General features: G+C 48.9%; 1 pseudogene; it reads left to right on the top strand.

Annotated features, from left to right (window-relative positions):
• Positions 1-7307: 7307 nt before the first annotated feature.
• Positions 7308-7431, top strand: LOC144499366 (U1 spliceosomal RNA; annotated as a pseudogene).
• Positions 7432-23081: the final 15650 nt, after the last annotated feature.

Genomic DNA, 23081 nt, shown 5'->3' with positions numbered 1-23081 from the left:
GCAGGGAGGGCAGTGAGTCAGTGCTTCAACCTTTCACCTCTGGGCAACCCAGAATAAGAATTTCTATCCTCTGATGGGTCCTATATGAAATGAGTTTAAAACTGTCTTTACTCAGTTCCTGGTGGATGGACCATGTACAAATTAACCTGACATTCTTGCAGAGACCATCACTAGGACAGCTGCTATGGGTTTGTCGCACTGAGAGTGTGATGCAGAGAGGTTAGAAATAAAACACATTACTGGAGCAGGCTAAAGCGATTTTTAACATGTTCTGTCTTGGCTGTAAGTCTATCTCCTTGCTGGCACTGATTATTCCTCAGCATTTCCATTCTTCAGACTTTTGTTAGGTATAAACATTTTTAAAAATCAGAGCAGCCTGAAATCTAAGATTTTAAAATAGTGAAATGGGAAAGAGTGTTTATTTTTGTTCGTTGTCGGGACATGATTATCACTGGCATGGCCAGCATTTATTGTCCAATAAAAGGTTCAGGTGGGTTACCTTCTTGAACTGCTGATTTAATACAGCTAAACGGATTGATAGGTCATTCCAGAGAACAGTTAGGATTCAAGCATAATGATATGCGTCTGTAACCATGTGTAGGTCTGTTGCAATAACATGACTACCATTCTCCTATACCACACATGTTTATGTCAGATCAGTGCAAGAGGGCTGACAAATTGATATCAGCTTCTCCAAAGTCAGTTGTCTAGCTGGTCCTGCTCTCAAAGACGTCATCATATTGGCTGCAACGTGGCACATTTCTGTTGGGCCCCATAGTCATTGTATTTCTGTGGTTTGTATCTGGAAGAGAGTGACTGGTGAGTGATGTAAGGCTGTATATTGCTGTATATGCACATCTGCCACAATTGTTTTCAGATGATCCAAAGATGTGCGGGTTAGGTTGATTGGCCATGCTAAAATTGCCCCTTAGTGTCCTGAGATGCATAGGTTAGAGGGATTAGTGGGTAAAATATGTAGGGATATGGGGGTAGGCCCTGGGTGGGATTGTGGTCGGTGCAGACTCGATGGGCCGAATGGCCTCTTTCTATGATTTCTATGTGACAGATGTGACAGATGTGCATATACAGCAATAGATATACAATATACAGTAATATACAGCCTTATATCACTCACCAGTCACTCTCTTCCAGATACAAACCAAAGGATCCCATAGAACCTCCACAGTGCAGAAGGAGGCCATTTGGCCCATCGAACCTGCACTGACAACAATCCCACCAAGGGCCTTATTCCCTTAACCCCACATATTTACTCTGTTAGTCCCCTGACACTAATTTAGCATGGCCAATCAACCTAACCTAACTGCACCTTTGCACTGTGGGAGGAAACCGGAACACTCGGAGCAAACCCACACAGACACTGGGAGAACGTGCAAATGCTACACAGTCATCCAAGGCTGGAATTGAACCCGGGTCCCTGGCACTGTGAAGCAGCAAAGCTAACCACTGTGCCACCGCGCCGCCCCTAGATATCAATTTACAACTTGCACAATGCACCCACAAGGAGAATAAGATGCCCATTATCTTTGTAGTCTGAAGATGTGTTTTGCCAGTATCTGCATGCAGCAACCACCCTCCTGTCAGGCTTATGATGATTGAACAGAATTTGGATTGAAATGAAGGTCCAAAGGAATCTAAAAAACATCACTATCCTCTGCTGTGCCCGAGAAAAAGAGGGATTAAGTTTCACCACTAAGACAGGTTAACAGATGTCTTCGACTGCCACACCCCAATGATTTACTTCAGGCAGATTTGCCAGAGGGAAAATTAAACTTGAGAAATGCAGCTTGCAATTAAAATGATTCTGAAACAAAGGTGCTATTCATGGCTGACTTGAAAGAGCAAGGTTAAAGCGACAATTAAGCTCCTGGAATGACAGCTCCTTGTCAGCATTTAATAAGGACTGTAAGGAATCAGGCAGTTGGAAAGCAATGCCAATATGCTGGGGATTTGGCAGCTTCAATTCCTTGAAGAAGCAGTAACGACCTGTTCCAACATTTCTGTGGCATTGTCCGTGAGGGGAGCTTGTGTGACAGTGACCAATGGACCAATGGGCGGCACGGTAGCACAGTGGTTAGCACTACTGCTTCACAGCTCCAGGGTCCCGGGTTCGATTCCCGGCTCGGGTCACTGTCTGTGTGGAGTTTGCACATTCTCCTCGTGTCTGCGTGGGTTTCCTCCGGGTGCTCCGGTTTCCTCCCACAGTCCAAAGATGTGTGGGTTAGGTTGATTGGCCAGGTTAAAAATTGCCCCTTAGAGTCCTGAGATGCGTAGGTTAGAGGGATTAGCAGGTAAATATGTGGGGGTAGGGCCTGGGTGGGATTGTGGTCGGTGCAGACTCGATGGGCCGAATGGCCTCCTTCTGCACTGTAGGGTTTCTATGATTCTATGATCTGTAACTGCACAGTATTGAATTCACTTGATCTGTTACATTTTCATCTGTAACTCCTTTGACTTTTTTGTTCTGCAGTAGCACTGAGAAAGGGGCATCAGCTGTGTGACCAGCACCTCTTAATCTTTCATTTCAATTATAAGGAGGGACTAAGGAAGCTGTGGTGTTTTCCTTGCACAGTCGGAGACTTTAAGACAACTCAATTGAAGTTTTCCAGATTTCAAAGGAATTAACAGAATAGTTCAAAATTTAAATACCAAAGACATAAGTTTAAACGAGAAATATAGAAATGAGAAATGGACCTGGACAGAACTATCAGCCAAAGAGTAACAGAGTTGTGGAATAAGTTACCAGACGAAGGTACAGAAATCAATAGAATGAATGAGTTTGTGAATATTTATATACAGTACATTTCTGAAGAAGGAATTAAGTGTGTGCTGAGAAAGCAGAGATGCAGAGCCAGGTGATCTTGACTGTCCGTATTTATGTAATTTAGGATCCTCATTGATTGTATAGAGACTTTCATCCAGTGGGTGCAATCTGAACTGAAACCACCCAGAAAAATGGAGGTAATTTTGTAATTCACTACATCACCCATTCTTGGAATAATTACTGTGCTAGATGGTATTTGGCTTCAGTGAACTAGATTGGATTACAAGAATGATTTATACCTGCGATTTCCTAAGTTGCAGATCTCAGGCAAGCTGTTGTAGGTTAGATACCAAACAAGGTGTTTCTGCATAGTTATGGAACTAAGATCAGAAAGGATTGCACCAGGATCCACTGCAGACAACCCGTTAGGAAGCAGCATTGGTAGAGGCCCTGGAGCAGAACTCCAGCATGTCCTGACTTCCAAGAAAAGGTGTGGAAGAACTATACAAAACAGAAAACTGACCCAGCCAGAACAAGTTCGCCTTTTGGCAACACTATGAAAGTCTATTCTTGGAAATGTTTGATGGGGCTCATGCAGAGTGAACTTTACTCTGAATCTAAGCTATGTTGTACTCTGAGAGTGTTTTATATGCAAGATATAGGGCCTGATTTTACCAACACGTTGTGCCCGTTTTCAGGCACTAAAACTTGGTAAAGTCGGGCATGAGGCGAGTAGCACGATCCGCGCCTGGCTCTGTGCCGGTTCTCACTTTACCAAGGCCCGAAAATGGCCGCGATCGGGACCACACCTGAATCGGGCATGACGGACATTTAAATGCGTTTGAATGAATTTAAATTGACTTAATGGGCTGCACGCCCAAAGTTACCAGCACTTCCCCCTTTACCACTGCGTTTGCCCCTTCCAGAATCGGCACGAAGCAGACACGCTCCATAAAAGTCTGATTCGGGCACTCTCTCAGTGAGGGTTAGTGAGGAGGTAAATGCGTAGCGTCCGACAGCTCTCTGCTGCTTACGGGGGGTCCCTTTGTTGCGGCCATTTTCTTTCTTGGGTTGGTGGTGGCTCTGTGAGTGTGTGGGAGGGTGGGGTGTGGGGGGTGGCGTGCTCAGCACCCCACCCCCCCACACACTCCCACTTTAGGTGGCTGTCAAATTGATGGCCATTCTGAACTTTTATGCGACTGGCTCCTCCCAGACCCCTAACGGCGATGTATATGGCATCTCCCAATCAGCCGTGCACACCTGCGTCAAGCAGGTTACAGAAGCCCAGTATGCCTGGGCTAGGCAGTACATCAAATTTAACCTGGACCAGGCCCATCAGGAAGCCCGGGCTGTAGGGTTTACAGCCATTGCAGGGATGCCTAACATACAGGGGGTCATCGACTACATACACGTTGCCCTCAAGGCCCCCCTTCAGAATCCGCGGAGACTCATCAACAGAAAGTAGTTCCACTCCCTGAATGTTCAACTAGTGTGTGATCATAAGATGAACATTGTGCACGTCTGCGCAAGACATCCAGGTAGTGTGCATGACAGCTTCATTGTCAGGAGCTCGGACATCCCGGATGTATTTGAGGAGGGGCCCAGGCTGTGGGGGTGGCTCGTGGGTGATATGTGCCTGTGCGGAGGCCTGTGTCTGAGGCGGAGACCCGCTATAATGAGGCCCATGTAGCCACCTGCGTGATAGAGGAGAGGAGCATTGAGCTCCTCAAAATACGATTCCAGTGCCTCTACCGATCTGGCGGGGCGCTACAATACAACCCAGTGATCTCTTCCCGCATAGTGGTCGTGTGCTGTGCCTTGCACAATCTGGCTCTACAGAGAGGTGACATATTGGAGGAGGAGGAGGAGGAGGATATGGAGGCTGACCAGCCGGGCGTCGCTGGAGAGGATGACCAGCAGGAGGAGGAGGAGGAAGAAGAGGAAGAGCATGCCGAGGAACACAAACCAGGCGCTCAAGGGCTGGCAGCTCAAATGAGGCATGCGAGGGCGGTAAGGGAGGGCATGGTCACCAGGCAGTTCACTCGCTCGGGGTTTGTGTCTGTGGGTTCCATCTCCCCCCCAAAATTCCTTCTATATCCTGCAACATTGTTACACCAGAGTGGTGGGCCTGGGTACGCTGTGTTAGCGAATTTTTTGGCAGGCAGGAGGGTGATGACAACTCACTGAGCACCATTATGATGATGCCCTGGTGCAAACTAGTCTGACTCCTACCTGAGCTCCGCATGCACGCTGGCACCTGGGCCCTCATCTGCATAGTGGGTAAGTGATCTGTAAACCCCCATACAGGGCCCTGGGGTGGGTGAGGTGGGGAATGGGGGGGAATTGCTCGTGGGGTCTGGGGAACCAATGCCTTCCTTTTCTCAGTGACACAGCAGTGAGGGGCCTCCCCAACTGACATCAACATGAAGCATCCCTCCGCCAATCATCAATGGAAGAGGATTCCTGTTCGAGACAAATCTGAGACAAATTAGTCACAGGTGGGTGGTGAAAAAACATTTAATTGCAATAAAGGTGTTTAAATCAGACGTTCTAACATAAAAAGTTGTGAACAGAAAACATTAAGATGCTTAAATATCTTTCTAACTAGTGCAGCCCTTCACCCATGTCATCTCAGCGCAACTACAACTTCCTAACCTTACGTGGCCTACCTCTACGTCTCACTGATTCCTCAGAATTACATCGGAGTTGGAGGGGGCCAGCTGCCTACCTCGCTCCATTGCCTATGATGCGTTTGGCGGGCGTCCTCTGGAGGGCCTGGACCTTGAGGGCCCTGGCCTGCTTCCAGGTGTCTGGGATGTTTCCATGATACCCTCTTCATCCCACTGCCCCTGAGGTGCCCTGGTGTCAGGAAGGGGGGGAGTCAGAAGGTGTAGCCACAGCCACAGTCTCCTGGCTGGAAGGCCCTGGCATGGGCTCGAGCCCTTCCTCCTCCCTTGGGGTTCCTGTGGGCCCCTGGGTCATTCCATGGGATGGCGGTGCTTCTGCAGTGAGCTCCAGAAGCTCCGGCATCACCTAGCACTGCCAGTCCTGGAGGACTACCTGCGTCCTACCCATGGTGGTCGAGCCCTCTATGATAGCCACTTGGGTCAGGAACCACCTCTCAATGGCCACAGCAAGTGCCCTCTGAGTCTGGGTCATACTTTGCAGCCCCTCAGCCGTGGCCCTCTGAGACTGGGCCATGTTCTCAAGGTAGCCCTTAGCCTGCTGTGTCTCTGCGCTGTCCCGCTGGGTCTCCTGCAAGCTCTCAAGCCTCTCAGCCATGGATCGCAGAACCTTGAGAATCCAGTTCAGTCCCTCAGCTGTGGCCTACTGTGACTCAGCCATCGCTTGGAGCCTGCCACTCATGGTGAGGATTCCCTGCCCCAGACTTTCCACCGCGGACGCCACTCTTGCACTGTTGCCCTGGGAACCACGCAAGACAGGCAATTGCTGGTCCACTGAAAGCTTTGGGACTCCTCCCGGCAGCCTCGCAGTTGGTCCAGTGTGGCCGTCAGCCCTCCTACATTCCCTGGCTCTGTTGCTGCATCTCCAGCAGCTGAGGAAAAAGCGATCTCAGAGGCCCAGCATGTAACCTAGGGCTTGCTGAGTCCTCACCTCTGGCCGGCCCCCGCATGCCACAGGTCTCGGACGTTCCCTCCTCCACCCAATGTACATTATCAGATGTGTCATGCTCACCAGAGAGTGACCTGGAAACCTCACCACCTGGACCCACCGACGTGTTAGTATTTGGGATGGTGAGTTGTGAGGTGGCAGCTGTGTCCAAAATGGTGCCACCCTCGGAGGTCCCTTCACCCATATCCTCCGAGGATTCGTCTGAGCTGTTTGGAACAGGATGGGTGGGAGCTGCAGTAGGGGCCTGCAGTCCAGAAGGTCCCAGGGCATACGGATGTGACCCTGCAACACAGGACACAAGGTTAAGTGCAAGGGAGGGAGAGGAATCCGGGATACCAAGCCCCCAAGAAGTTGCCTCAAAGTGAGTGGAGGAATGACAGGAGCTCACTTCTTGACTGCAACCCCACCATGCAGTCGCTGACAGCCCGCATCTCCCCTTCTCTTGAGAGCTCCAGCACCCGCTCCTCAAAGGGGGTGAGGACCCGGAGGTCTAGCTCACCACCCCCGTCTCCTCCCTCTCTCTGGTGTTATGGTCGGTCTTCTCCTGTGGAGACAGAAGGAGCCATGAAAGAAATGATGGCATGACTCTTGCAGAGTATCAAGTGGTGGCCCTTCGAGGGCAAGCGCAGTGGGACTCTTGTGGGGGATAGGAAGGGGCTGCTTGGGGTCAGGGGCTGGAAACATGCAGGGTGCTGGGGATGGGAGGATCTGGGGGAGATTTGGGGGAGGATGCAAAATGGGGTTCAGCACTCACCCTTGCTGCACGGATGAGATCATTGACCTTTTTCTGGCACTGCTTCCCAGTTCAGGGGGCCAGTGCCCTGGCACTGACCGAGGCGGCGACTTCCTCCCAGGCCACATTTCCATCAGTCCCCTTGGGTCACGGCAGGGGTTACTTACCTGGCAGGGGTGAAACCATGATCAAGCAGGTGGTTCGCCCAGGATGGGGCTAGCCCATTGCACTTCGGGTGTGCTGACGCCTGCGATGTCCCCAAATGCGGGATACGGAAGTTAGTAAGATAGAGGGTTATAGGTAAGCCTAGTAGGTAGAGACATGTTCGGTGCAACTTGTGGGCCGAAGGGCCTTTTTGTGTTGTAGCTTTTCTATGTTTTGTGTTCTATGGAAGGCAAGTGAGCACTGCTGATGGGGGGAGGAGGGGGGTGGTGATTGGGGACAAGGGAGAGAGAGGGAGGTGTCACAGAGCCATCGGAGTCCGGAGGAGATGGGGGCCTTGTGCAGGAGTGTCCAGGTGAGGTTGAGGGGATCACCCTGCCTGATATCTGAAGGGGGGAGGGGGAAGGTGAATCTCTCTGCCTGAGATCAGTGGGGGGAAGGGGGGGTTGCTGCCACTCTGCCTGAGATGGGGGGAGGGAATGGGGGTCCATTGCCACTCTGCCTGAGATTGGTGGGGGGAAAGAGGGGTGCATTGCCACTCTGCCTGAGATCAGTGGAGGGGAAGGAGGGTCCACTGCCACACTGCGTGAGATCAGTGGGGGGGAAGGGGGGGTCCACTGCCACACTGCCTGAGATCGATGGGAGGGGGGAAGAGGAATCCGCTGCCACTCTGCCTGAGATCGGTGAGGGGGAAGGGGACTCCACTGCCACTCTACCTGAGATCGGCGGGGTGGCGGGGGAAAGAGGGGTCCGCTGCCACTCTGAAGGGGGTCATTAATGTGGGGGTGGGGCAATGTCTGTGGGGGCCAGGAGGAGGCATTATCTGGCCCGGGAGGGGTATGGCAGGGGAGTGTTATTCTCTCATTTTTTTTCTGCGCATGCGCAGTTGGAGGCGCTGTTCGGAGTTGCAGGATTTTGAGCACTTTAAGCCCCACCCACAGGCTTCTACAGCACGATCCGGACTCGCTGATATATTTTCAGGCAGAGTGCATATGGGGGCTCCTGAGAACGGGTCTAAAAGTCGGATCTGAAACACTCTCAGTTTCAAGTCTGCCCATCACTTAGAATCAAAATGGTAAAGTAGGGCCCTTGGAGTATAGACATGAGTGAATGTTAACTCTCCTGCTGAAGTAATTTTGGAAATCCAATATCCTTGCCGTTATGACTTATCATTTTATTTTTCTCACTTTCAAATATTTAACCAATTTCCTGTGAAGGATCCTATTATGATGTTGAGAGAGATGTACCAAGTTCTTACTTGGGTAATCATCATAGATTCATAGAATCCCTACAGTGCAGTCGAAGGCTATTAGACCCATCAATCAACAATCCCACACAGGCCCTATTCCCGTAACCCCACGTATTTACCATGCTAATCCCCCTGACACTAAGGGACAACTTAGCATGGCCAATCCATCAACCCACACATCTTTGGAATGTGGGAGGAAACCGAAGGACCCGGAGGAAACCCACACAGACATGGGGAGAACGTGCAAACTCCACACAGAAAGTCACCCAAGGCTGGAATTGAACCCGGGTCCCTGGCACTGTGAGGCAGCAGTGCTAACCACGGTGCCACCCTTGAAATCTTGGAATACTTGATGGGGATCTGCCTAGACAAAGATTTACTCTGCATCTAAAGCAAATTGCATTTTTATTCCTTTTTACTGATGCACTTTGGTGAAGTGAATGGAGGCTAACCAGTGATACAATAAGAACATAAGAACATAAGAAATAGGAGCAGGAGTAGGCCATCTAGCCCCTCGAGCCTGCCCCGCCATTCAATAAGATCATGGCTGATCTGACGTGGATCAGTACCACTTACCCGCCTGATCCCCATAACCCTTAATTCCCTTACCGATCAGGAATCCATCCATCCGCGCTTTAAACATATTCAGCGAGGTAGCCTCCACCACCTCAGTGGGCAGAGAATTCCAGAGATTCACCACCCTCTGGGAGAAGAAGTTCCTCCTCAACTCTGTCTTAAACCGACCCCCCTTTATTTTGAGGCTGTGTCCTCTAGTTTTAACTTCCTTACTAAATAGATAGATAAAACCATGGGCTCAGAGAGACAGCAGAAAATATGGTTGCAGAGGGATAGGAGAAAACATCTGAGGAAATATAGTCACAGCAGTAGGCTTTTAGAGGCTTTTAAAGACAGGCCAAGTGACAACAATGCTGATGCGTTCAGTGAGAGTGGTAGAAATGTAGCTCAGGGTTCCAACATAAACAGTCGAATGAATGGAGGAGAAATGCACAGAAAGTAAAAGTTGAAGACGTGGCTTGTAAGGCTGGTGGAGGTTGCGGAGCTGGGGTGCGGCAAAACCACTAGGAGGATTAAAAATAAGGAGGATTTTGAATTTGATGCATTGGTAGACAAGAAGTTAGTGGAAGACTGGGACCTGTAAGAGCTTACTGTGAGCATCTAGTGTAGGCATATTTACCACACTGGAAAAACGTGTCCACCTCTGATGACTTGAGGCTAAAGTTCTATGGACTGCTTAAACCTGCGTGCTAGGGCAAGAGAAAAGAGTTTATTAAACATTTTAACTGATGGGTGAGTGGGATAGATTGTGTTTGTGTAAAATGGTGAGGGTACATTGGAGAAACCTAGGTTTGAGGTAATTCAAACTGGGATAATGGTTTCACTTATGGTTGGAGGAAGAAGGTAATTGATAGTATTTGGGATTTGAATCCCAGCTCTGTGTAAAGCCATTTCAGAGGGCATTTAAGAGTCAACCACGCTGCAGAGGGTCTGGTGTCATAGGTGGACCAGGCCGAGTAAGGATGGCAGATTTCCATTCCTAAAGGACATTAGATAACCAGATGGGTTTTAACAACAATTGACAATGGTTTTATGGCCATCATTGGACTTTTAATTCCAGTTTTATTTATTGAATTCAAATTTCACCATCTGCTGTGATTTAAACCCCAGTGCCCAGAGCTTTACTCTTGTCTCTGGATTATGAGTTCAGTGACAATACCACCCCTTCCCCTTCTCACTCACTTTGTTTGGGGAAGTGGGAGGGTAATGGATATGTTGTTGCAGTTTTTTGAAAGTTACTCCACTATAGTTTATTTATGGGGCTCTGTCTTAATATTGTTGCTGTGATTTCTGCTGCAAAGTTGCAATATGGTGAATAGTGATGGCATTTCACCAGGAAATAGTGGTATTTCTCTCGCCTTGTGGAATGAAAAAGGCATGAACTGGGGAGAGAAGAGGCACGAAAGAGGGTGAAGCTTCTCACTGATTTGAAATCCATTGTTGCAGATATCATTCTTTCTGCTAGAAACGCACATTAAACATACATAACGAAGAATTCTCAGATGTCACTGTCCATCGCAGATTTTCCAGTCTACTTGCTCATGTAAGGCGAGGGGGTTTTGCTATTCTTTTCCATAAAATAGCTTCTTTTAAGCATATCTCAACTGTAGCCAACCCCAATCACCATTATATTATGGTGCATTATATTTGTTCTTTTCATGTCACTTTCCTTAATATATATATATACATATATAGTCCAAACATTGATGACCCACCCTTTGTTCATAGGATTCTTGAGTTAGTGCCTGCACTCTCAAAGACACATTTAATCATAGGGGGAGATTTTAATTGCTTACTGGATCCACATCTGGAATTCTATGGATGGACAAGATGACGGTGCCAGCCAGCTCAGAGGCCATTGTAACCCCCCAGGTAGTCCAGCACACTGGCAGAGCCAACCTGGCAGTTCAGGCGTGGGGCCTGAAGGGGAGGCCTGAAGGCGAAGAGCATTTGGTGACCCCATAGCAGCGCGTCGCTCAGTTGGGAGGGGTGGGGATGCTGTTGCTGCTGAGGATGGGGGTGTCTGCTATCAGTGATTCGGGGGGGGGGTGGGGGTACTGTTTTCAGTGAAGATGGAGGGGAGCCTATGCTGGCGATGGGGAGGGGGAGAGCCTGATCCCCTCCGAGGACCTGATGCCAGCAAGAATATGGGAGGAGGGTGGGGAGTCAGGTCACCCTGGTGCTTGCATGGCAGGGTGTTACCCAAGCATTTAGTGCTAGGGGAAAAGTTGCCCCTCTGAGGCCGAGGGGTGGGGTGTGTTTCCCTTGTCGGCGAGTGGTGGTGGTGGTGGTGGGGGGAGGGGGGGGGGGGGTGGTGATGAGTTGCAAAGTCCGTGAGGGTGGGGAGAGGGGTCATTAACTTCATTTTGAGATTGGAGTGCTGATCTGAGGAGCCTATTTTGCTGCCGTCTTTAGGTCCCACTCATGTCCTCCATGGTTTAAACCACCCTCAGCTCCTAAAAAGTGTTGAATTGTGGGTGGATTGTGATCTGAATTATGTCCACCCACCCAGCGGGAATCACACTCAGGAATTATTTGGAAGAATTGCATCCAGACTCTGAATATTTTTAAGGCAGAAATGGATAGATTCTTAGTAAACCATTGAAGCCCCCCCACCCCTCCCCCCACCCCGGTGGTCGGGGGCAGGGCCAGGCAGTGCCCAGGGGGCACCCTGGCAGTGCCAAGGGGTTGGGGCCTGAAGAGATGGAGCCTGAGAAGGGGTGGGGCCATGATGGTGAATGCGGGGGGCTTTGCAAGGGGTGGAGGGAAGGGGGAACTCTGCAAGGGGAGAGATGTTGAGCGGTGGGGTTGGTGATTGGGTGGTGGGGGGGATCTCTGCAGGAGCAGCGATTGGTAGGGAGAACTCTGCTGGGGCAGCGATCAGCAGGGTGGGGGGGAAACGATGTCCAGGACAGTGGTGGGGGAGAACAGCATAGGGAGCAATCGGCGGTGGGTCCTGATGTCCATGGCAGAGGGGGAAGTGACAGAGTGACAGTGCAATGGTACCACAAGAGCTCAGAAGCTGGCTTCCCCAGCAAGATTAGGCTCCCCCCCCTCCCCGCCCAACTGGCGAGAATCACATCTGCACATTTTTAAAACTTAAATGCTGAACTATTGCAACCCAAAGGTAGGGGAGTCTAAAACTAGAGGGCATAGGTTTACAATGAGAGGGGAGAGATACAAAAGGGTTCAGAGGGGCAAAGTTTTCACACAGAGGGTGGTGGGTGTCTGGAACAAGCTGCCAGAGGTAGTAGTAGAAGTGGGTACAATTTTGTCTTTTAACAAGCATTTAGACAGTTACATAGGTAAGATGGGTATAGAAGGATATGGGCCAAATGCGGTCAATTGGGACTAGCCTAGTGTTTAAAAAAAAGGGCGGCATGGACATACTGGGCCGAAGAGTCTGTTTCCATACTGTAAACCTCTATGACTATAACTGGGAGCTCGCCCAAAAAAAACATTTTCACGCTTGTTCGGCACTTAGAATCTTTTTCATAAAATTCCGTCATAATAGCGAGGATAATGGAATGATCCATGCCTGCCTCTTCGGCATACTCTGCACTGCAATTCACTGACACTTAATGCACAGGAAGAGTCTCCACGTGAAACACACCATCATGGAGTCCCCAGGCTTGTGACTCACCTGAGGTGGTCAAATGCTTGGTGATGCGCGACAATCAAGCACGAGGTACAAGGCTTCAGTAATTGAAGGCTTTTATTGACAAACAATGGAACTATCTAAACACGAGTACACCATTCCAGACTGGACGGGTCCCGCCTGAGCAGAGGGTCTTATACCTCTCCCAGGAGGCGGGGCCCGACTGGGATGTGCCATAACAGCATCCACCACAGGTATATTAATCCCACAGTGTAAACACCCTAGCCCAACAACAACATTATAACAACCCCACAGTGTCAACACCCTAACCCAACAGCAACATTAGAATAACCCCACAGTGGTAACCAACGATGGTTCACCACATTCACCCCTCCTTTGAAAACAAAGGCCGGCGGGGTGCGAAAACAGACTACATATATACAAAAAAAAATCTACAAGTCCAGACGGTCTGGAGGACCGCACCGTCGCTGTGACCTCCTCAACACCGGTTGTGACACCGGAGCAGGTGCTTGCGGTGGCGTTTTCTCCAAAACAGCGTCCGGCTGTCCCCTCGAGGACTCACGGGCCGGTTGACCCTGGTGAAGCGGTGGTGCAGGGGATCCCGGTACCTTCTGTGGTGGCGCCGATCTCCGAGTCTCAGGCAAGCTGTACATGGGAGTATAACTGTTATGCACTGGTCCCGGTGCTGACCGCGCCACGTCCGGGGAAGAAATAAGTGATAGGGGATTCGTGACAGGGGGTATGGGAGCGACAGGAGTTGCTACGTCCCCTGCGGGCGCCAGGTCTCGAATCGAGACTGTGTCCTCTCGCCCGTCAGGATATGCCACATAGGCATACTGAGGGTTGGCGTGGAGGAGTTGGACCGGTTCGACCAAGGGGTCGGACTTGCGGGCCCGTACATGTCGCCGCAGAAGGACGGGTCCTGGGTACGTCAACCAGGCTGGTAAAGATATCCCCGAGGACGACTTCCGAGGGAATGAGAACATCCTCTCGTGGGGAGTAGCATTGGTTGCCGTACACAGGAGGGAGCGAATGGAGTGAAGCGCATTTGGAAGGACCTCCTGCCAATGGGAGACTGGAAGGCCTTTGGACTTCAGCGCCAATAGGACAGCCTTCCAGACTGTAGCATTCTCTCTCTCCACCTGTCCGTTGCCCCTAGGGTTGTAACTCGTGGTTCTACTAGAGGCAATCCCGTATGAGAGCAGGAATTGCCTCAAGTCGTTACTCATGAACGACGAGCCCCTGTCGCTATGTATATAGCAGGGGTACCCGAACAGGGTAAAAAGATCACGGAATGCCTTGATCACCGTGGCAGTCGACGTGTCCGCACAGGGGACAACAAACGGGAACCGGGAGTACTCATCTATGATGTTGAGAAAGTACACGTTCCGGTCCGTTGAGGGAAGGGGGCCCTTAAAATCCACACTCAGCCTCTCGAAGGGGCGAGTGGCCTTGACCAATTGTGCCCGGTCAGGTCGGTAAAAGTGCGGTTTGCATTCCGCGCAAATCCGACAGCTTCTTGTTACTGTCCTGACATCCTCCACCGAGTAGGGCAGGTTGCGGGCTTTGATGAAGTGGTAGAGCCGAGTGACCCCAGGATGGCACAGGTCATTATGGAGGGCGTTCAAGCGGTCCTCCTGCATGGTAGCGCATGTTCCGCGCGAGAGGGCATCCGAGGGCTCATTGAGTTTCCCTGGACGATACATAATATCGTAATTATAGGTGGAGAGCTCAATTCTCCACCGCAAGATCTTGTCATTCTTGATCTTGCCCCTCTGCGTATTACTGAACATAAACGCCACGGACCGCTGATCCGTGATCAGGGTGAACCGCTTCCCCGCCAGGTAATGGCGCCAGTGTCTGATGGCCTCCACAATAGCCTGGGCCTCCTTCTCCACCGCTGAATGCCGAATTTCGGGACCTTGAAGGGTGCGGGAAAAAAACGCGACGGGCCTGCCTGCCTGGTTTAGTGTGGCGGCCAGGGCGAAATCCGATGCATCACTTTCCACCTGAAAAGGGATGGATTCATCCACCGCGTGCATCGTGGCTTTCGCAATGTCGCTTTTCAAAGCCTTGAAGGCCAATTGGGCCTCTGGCGTGAGTGGGAAAGTCGTGGACTTGATGAGCGGACGGGCTTTGTCTGCGTAGTTGGGGACCCACTGCGCATAATAAGAGAAGAAGCCGAGGCATCTCCTCAGTGCTTTTGCGCTAGCGGGCAAGGGAAGTTCAGTAAGGGGGCGCATACGGTCTGGATCAGGGCCAATGACCCCGTTTTCCACCACGTATCCCAGGATAGCTAACCTGCGCGTACGGAATACACACTTCTCCCTGTTGTAGGTCAGGTTCAGGCGAGACGCAGTGCGCAAAAAGTTCTGGAGGTTTGTGTCATGGTCCTGCTGGTCATGGCCGCAGATGGTGACATTATCCAGGTACGGGAAAGTAGCCCGCAGCCCGTTCTGGTCCACCATTCGGTCCATAGCACGCTGGAAGACCGAGACCCCATTGGTGACACTAAATGGAACCCTAAGGAACTGATACAGACGACCATCCGCCTCAAAAGCCGTGTATTGTCGGTCCTCTGGGCGGATGGGGAGTTGGTGGTAGGCGGACTTAAGGTCTATGGTGGAGAACACCCGGTACTGCGCAATCTGATTGACCATATCAGATATGCGCGGGAGAGGATACGCATCCAGCTGCGTATAACGATTAATGGTCTGACTGTAGTCGATGACCATCCGGGGTTTGTTCCCGCTCTTAACCACCACGACCTGTGCTCTCCACGGACTAACGCTGGACTGTATGATCCCTTCTTTGAGGAGCCGCTGAACCTCAGATCTGATGAAGATCCGGTCTTCAGCGCTGTAACGCCTACTTTTAATAGCGATGGGCTTGCAGCCTGGTACCAGATTCTTAAATAAAGAGGGTGTGGTGATCTTTAGTGTGGAAAGATTGCATGCGGGGCGCTTTGGACGATTTGGAGGCTGCGGCTGATTCCCTACTGCCAGCGAAGGGAGTGGCCCACCGTACTGTAGGATCACACTCTTCATGTGGACCATAAAGTTTAGTCCGAGGAGAATTGGCGCGCAAAGATGCGGCAACACAAGGAGCGTGTATCGCTCGTAAATTGTGCCCTGCACCTCCAGAGTTACCACACAACGTCCTTGGATCGGTACAGACCGGGACCGTGATGCCATAGAAATTGTCTGTTTGGCAGGTAGAACCCGGAGTCCACACCTCTTTGCAGTGTCAGGATGAATAAAACTCTCAGTGCTCCCGCTGTCAAACAGACAATACACAGTACGACCATTTACCTTAATGTTCATCATTGAACAGTCAAGCCTGTGATGCTTAGCCTGGTCCAGAGTGATCGACGCCACCGTTGGCCCTTGGACGTCACTGCAGGCAGCCGAGGTTGATACTGAGGACCCCTGCTGGTCGCTCCTGGTCATCGTCGACCAAGATGGCCGCCCCCATGAATCGCACATGGGTGAGGGCGCCGAGCGTAGCGACTCCTGGTGGTCATCCTCCTCCTCCGCCAGCCACAATGGCGTCGTCCTGGGCTCGCACGTGGTCGGACCTCGTGGGTACTGTGACGCCGATGGAGATGATCTCCGTTCTGGAGGGTCGCAGGCTGCACTGCCGTTCTTGGGCTTCGATCTGCAGACTTTCGCGTAGTGCCCCTTTTTACCGCACTGGTTGCAGATCGCCGTTTTAGCTGGACACTGTTGCCGTGGATGCTTGGCTCCTCCGCAAAAATAGCACCGCGGGCCGCCTGGGGCTGCCGCCGTCGTCGGGTCGATATGGGAGCGCGAGCCCGTGGGGCGAGGAGGGATTTGTGACTGCTCCTGCCACGTTGTCTCCACGTGGTCCTCTGGGTACAGGGCCAAGCTTTTCGACGCCGCCTCCAGCATTTCAGCCATCTCCATCGCTTGGGTCAGGTTGAGATTCCCTTTCTCCAATAGCTTGAGCCGGATGTACGAAGACCCTACCCCTGCCACAAACGCATCTCGGGCGAGGTCGTACATGTACTGCTCAGCCGACACAGCTTTGCAGTCGCAGCCCCTGGCAAGCTGCAAGCGCTCATTGGCGTAGTCCTCCATGGTTTCGCCCGACTGCCAACGTCGTGTAGCGAGGAGGTAACGAGCGTGAATCTCGTTGGGTGGTCTCGTGTATCGCTTTTTCAAGAGCTCGATGGCCCTCGGGTAAGTGGTGGCCGCACGAATCGCGAGGTAGACAGTGTCGCTTACCCTCGCATGGAGGACCTGGAGTCTGTCGTTATCCGTAGTAACTGCTGCAGAGGCTGCCAGGTAGTCCTCGAAACACTTCAGCCAGTGGTCGAAGGTGTTAGAGGCGCCGACCGCACGTGGATCCAGCGTCAGATGCTCTGGTTTCAGCATTTGCTCCATACTCTCTTTACTGTCGAGAGTTTCGTGTTTGTCAATAAAATTGATGCGCGACAATCAAGCACGAGGTACAAGGCTTCAGTAATTGAAGGCTTTTATTGACAAACAATGGAACTATTTAAACACGAGTACACCATTCCAGACTGGAGGGGTCCCGCCTGAGCAGAGGGTCTTATACCTCTCCCAGGAGGCGGGGCCCGACTGGGATGTGCCATAACAGCATCCACCACAGGTATATTAATCCCACAGTGTAAACACCCTAGCCCAACAACAACATTATAACAACCCCACAGTGTCAACACCCTAACCCAACAGCAACATTAGAATAACCCCACAGTGGTAACCAACGATGGTTCACCACACTTGGTAGAGTTTACGAACTGAGGTATGAAATCCATGCTTTCCTCCTTGAGAAATCGTCCCCTCTGGCTGATTTCTTTGGTGAGGAAAGTTGGATGCTTGCTCTGTCTTACCGTGCAGACATCTTTTCAATTCTAAACAAATGGAACGTAAAATTGAAAGGAAAGGATCATGATTGCTTTCAGTACTGGGAACAATTAGATGCTTTCCAAGATATTGAAAGTTTTGCAAGTGTGAGTAAAAAGCCAAAATTATTACATGCTCCCCACACTGCTATGGCACATCAAAGAAAACAGTGTTAGTAAGGGAACTGGGTGGCACGGTGGCACGGTGGCGCGCCAGGGGGCCAGTTCAATTCCTGTCATGGGTGACTATCTGTGTGGAGTTTGCACATTCTTCCCATGTCTGCGTGGGTTTCCTCCGGGTGCTCTGGTTTCCTCCTACAGTCCAAAGATGTGCGGGTTAGGTTGATTGGTCATGCTAAATTGACCCTAGTGTCAGGGGGATTAGCAGGGTAAATATGTGGGGTTACAGGGATAGGGCCTGGGTGGGATTGTTGTTGGTGCAGACTCAAAGGGCTGAATGGCCTCCTTCTGCACTGTAGAGATTCTATGAAATTCTAACTGTCAACAGACTGTCAAGCAGCTGGATGCTCTGATCAATAGTTTTTGTCGCTATTTTCCAGAGAAGTTTCAATTTTGAAAAAGAGGTGGCTGAAGAATCTCTTTGCGTTTGAGACCCCAGAGTCAGTTATTAACTTACAGTCGACTTCAAATGAGGAGACTGACCTGTTGCATCTGACCTCTGACAGCACATTAGAAACATGTCATGAGCTTGACATCATGCAGGGTTAGCATTTCCCAGGAGTATCCAGCGCTGAGTAAAACCTTTTACAGCCCTTCACGACAGCACGACAATCCACATGTGCGAGGTGGGATATTCCATTCTCACAAAGGTCAAGACCACACAAAGAAATTGACTGAACTCTACACCTGATAAGCATTTTGTCTTCTCATCTTGTGAACCTGATTGGAGTGAGATCGTGAGGACCGAGCAGGCTCATCTGTCGCATTAAACGTAGGTGAACCTGACATGGGTCCTGGAACTCAGCCAGTCAGCAATGGTGGGTCCCAGGGAAAAACATTGAAAAACATTAGTCTTCACAATGAATGCTGCAGGGGAAGCTCTGAGAACTGACATGCAAAGTCTCTTTGCTGCCAAGCAAGCTCAGACTGCTGCCATCATGGCTGTGGATTGCAATGTGCAAAAAAGAGCAATCTGTCCTCCACCACGTTCCCAGAACTGCTCAGTCACCACCCATGGGGAGTAACAGTGATCCCAAACAGACTTGCTGAGCTGTTTTAGGAATACAGCATTCCTCCACCCCACTCTGCCAAAGCCCCGATCAGCCAGACTGTTACTGCCCAAGATGGTGTAATCTGAAGCATTGCTTTTCTATCCGCTGGCTTCCTGGGGATTTCTTTCTTTTACAAGTTAGCAGTCTTATAACAAATTGAGGGCTTGTCTGGAATCTCAAAATGCTAAGATGGGAAAACAGAATTTTCCAGAATTTAAGCAGAACTGATTTCATATTTACCTTTGCTGTATTTAGTGGAAATCAACATGACTTCATTTTATGCTCATAAGCTTTTTAGCGAGATTTTATGACCGCGCTCGAGCAAGACCGGAAATTCCCGCCCAAGGTCAACGGACATTTCCATTGCCCACCCCTCGTCCGCTCTGATCCCGTGGCGGGTAGGATGGTAGAATTCCAACGGGTTTGTTTGTTAGTCGACTTGAGACAAGAGGTTTGAAATCAGGAGCTAGGAAAGGAGAGGTTGGTTGCATTAATGGCTCAACACTTGAAGATTAAGAAAGAAAGAGTTCTGCTAGTGTTCAGGCTAAATTGGCATAAATTGAAATTAAAAAAAGAGAGAATGAAATTTGAAAGAGAGAACTGCAAAAACCAGAATTTGGAAGAGAAATTAAAAAAAGAGAGGAAAGGAGTAAGGAAAGAGATAGAGAATTGGAAAGAAACAGGCTTAAACCCCATGTATTAGAAGGGAATGGTGAAGATGACCAGGGGTAACACCTCATACGTTTGATTTGACAAAGAATATTCACTTAGTACTTAAGTGTAATGAGGAAGGAGAAGTGATGTGCTTTGTGTCAATTGAGAAAGTTGCTATTAAACTGAAATGGCCTGAAGAAGATTGGACTGTGCTTTTAAAGTGTTTTAGTGGGAAAATCTTTGGCCGTGCACGCATCTCTTTCAGAAGGGCAATCAAGTTACTGTGATAGAGTTAAGAATGCTATTTTCACTGTCCATGAGTTAGTACCAGAATCCTACAGATAGAAATTGAGAAAACAAAGTCAAACCTTTGTGGAATTTGCTCGAAAGAGAGAAATGCACCGGAGTTCTACTGCCCTGTCCACCACAGAATCGGAGCGGGCGAGGGGCGGGCAATGGAAATGTGCGTTGACCTTGGGTGGGATGTTCCTGTCTCGGGTCGAGCGAGGCTATAAAATCCCACCCATGGTGTTAGATCGGCCTTGTAGATCGATGAACGTTGAACAAGAATATGAGAAGCATTCTGATGGAAGAATTCAAAATTAGTGTTACTTTCAGAATAAGATCCCACCTAGATAAGTGTTAAGTCCATACAATAAAGATGCTGTGAATGATTACAAACTGACTCACAAATATATCAGTAACAGGCCCCAGTTTGGAAACTCAGAAATAAGCTGAGGAAATAAAGGATTTGAAAGTGAAAATTAAGGTAGTTTTGGTGAGAAAATGGTAAAGGTAAAGGTGTGGGAACTCTTCAAGTTAATAAAAGATAAAGTCCAAAGGGTAAGTCTGACTTGAAGGGACCGACTTGTTATTTTTATCATAAAGGCTGAATGTTGGAAAAGGGAACACATGTCAGTAACACTGGTACAGTTATACAGTGTTCCCCCAAAGAATATTATCCTAATGCGTAAAGTCTATGACAAGCTGATAGATTATCTTGTGTTTATTAATGGAGTAAATCAGAGTGCAGGTAATTATAAATAATATTTGGCTCAAGTTGAAGTGTCCCCAGTTTTATCTGGTGAAGCAGACCACTTAATTGTAATCTGTAAAGATTCAGGAGGAACATAGTCACTGATGTTGGCAGATGAATTCCAGCTTTCTTTAAAAAGCTTGCTGAATGAAGAAACGTCGATACGGTATGTTATTGAATATTGCTTAGCTCTTCCTTTGTATAATTTAGAATGTGACTACATTATTGATCTTATTACTATGGCGGTTGTTCCTAATTTACTGATGGAAGGAGTGGATTTCTTATTGATAAATAACTTAGCTGCTGTCTCCAGTGCTTTCGGGAAAGACTACTGAGGCTGCTAAAAAGTTATGGTTTTATAGGAAAGGCCAAGTGACTTCGAAAGACCAATTACTTTGTGTAAACCTGATGTTAAAATTGATGTTCTGACTAAAGACGTGTTGAAGAATCAGAAATGTGGCTTGCTAATTTAAAAAGGACATTGGAAAATCAGGCAAAGGAGCAAAAGTTAATGACAGTTGGAGAAGTTTTAAAAATGCAGAGAAAGAATGTTAAAAGTGGAGCAAAGCCAATAGCGACACCATACCCGGCTAATGACCAGACAAGGGTGTTGGCCTTTATTTTAAGGGTTTGGAGTATAATTTAGGGAACTCTTGATATGACTATACAGAGTATTGGTGAATCCACACCTAGAATACTGTGTGTCATGTTCAAAATCATGAGGGGATTGGACAATGTAGATTCGGAGAAACCGATCCCCTTCATAAAAGGATCAAGTTTGAGAGGGAACAGATTTAAAGTGATTTATGAAAGAAGCAAGTGTGATGTGAGAACAAACTTTTGCGCACAGTGAGTGGTTCAGGTCTACATTGACTGGAAGTGTGATGGAGGCAGGTTCAACTGAGGCATTTAAGAGGGTGTTAGATGATTACTTGAAATAGAAATGATGTGCTGGGGTATGGGGAAAGGCAGGGGAATGGCACTGTGTCATGATGCTTGTTTGGAGAGCCGGTGCAGACATGATGGGCCAAATGGCCTCCTCCTGCACCATAACAATTCTGTGATACTGTGTTGTGGTATTGTCGGATGCCAATGGAGACAATGACATGTACCTTTAAGAAGCTGCACAGTGGCATCACTATGTCATCACTCTCCATGAGACTGGAGTATAAAAGGTACAGCCTCCATATTAGACAATCATTATTGCTTGTGCTCTCTATTGCAGATGCTCATTACTGCCTGTGACCCTATATCAGCAAGGCTTTATGTACATCCTGTGAGTCAGTAATCAGTCTATATAACTGTTAAGACCCAAGACACGTCAAGACCTGTACAGAGCTGTCTATAGTTGTTAGTAATAAACTTAAGATATTTCTGTTTGACTGGAAGCCTCATCAGTCTAAGTAACTTGCTCAGTATAGGTAGCAAGATCTCTTGGGATCTACATCAAGACCCTCATCGTATATGGTGGCAGCAGGTTGTGACATATCATGTCACAGTGTATAGTTTTGGTCTTATGGAAGGACACGCTTGCATTGGAATCACAAAGCTGGATGAGAGTTTTGTTTTATGAGGAAAGGTTGAGCAGCTTGGGTCTAAACTCATTAGAGTTCAGGAGAATGAAAGGTGATGTTATTGAAACATATTTTGATTTGATTTATTATTGTCACATGTATTAGTATACAGTGAAAAGTATTGTTTCTTGCACGCTATACAGATAAAGCATACCCTTCATAGGGAAGGAAAGGAGAGAGTGCAAAATGGAGTATTACAGCCATAGCTAGGGTGTAGAGAAAGATCAACTTAATATGAGGTAGGTCCTCTTAAAAGTCTGATGGCAGCAGGGAAGAAGCTGTTCTTGAGTCGGTTGGTATGTGTCCTCAGACTTTTGTGTCTTTTTCCTGACGGAAGAAGGTGGAAGAGAGAATGTCTGGGGTGCATGGGGTCCTTAATTATGCTGGCTGCTTTTCCGAGGCAGCGGGAAGTGTAGACAGAGTCAATAGATGGGAGGTTGGTTTGGGTGATGGGCTGGGCTTCATTTGTGAGCCTTTGTAGTTTCTTGCGGTCTTGGGTAGAGCAGGAGTTGTACTAAGCTGTGATACATCCAGAAAGAATGCTTTCCATGGTGCATCGGTAGAAGTTGGTGAGAGTCGTACAGGGCATACCAAATTTATAAGACTCTGAGGGGGCTTGATAGGGTGGGAGGATGTTTCCTCTTGTGGGGAATCTAGAACTTGGATACATAGTTTAAAAATAAGGGGTTCCCACTTAAGATGGAGATGTGGAGGATTTTCAGAAGTTTGTGTTTGGAATTCTCCTCCTCAGTGAGCAGTGAAGACTAGGTCATTGAATATAGCCAGGGCTGAATTAATGGGAATTTTGATTGAAATGAGTGTTAAGGATTTTGAGACAGACAGGAAAACTGAGTCAAGACCACAATCAGATTAGCCATGATTTTCTTGAGTGGTGGAGCAGGCTCAAGGGACTGACTGTTCTAATGTGTAGGAGCATTGTAAA

The sequence above is a fragment of the Mustelus asterias genome, chromosome 9 (genome assembly GCF_964213995.1).
Source record: "Mustelus asterias chromosome 9, sMusAst1.hap1.1, whole genome shotgun sequence".
Taxonomy (NCBI): Eukaryota; Metazoa; Chordata; class Chondrichthyes; order Carcharhiniformes; family Triakidae; genus Mustelus; species Mustelus asterias.
The sequence above is the reverse complement of the archived record's forward strand: the minus strand, read 5'-3'. Positions and strand labels throughout refer to the sequence as shown.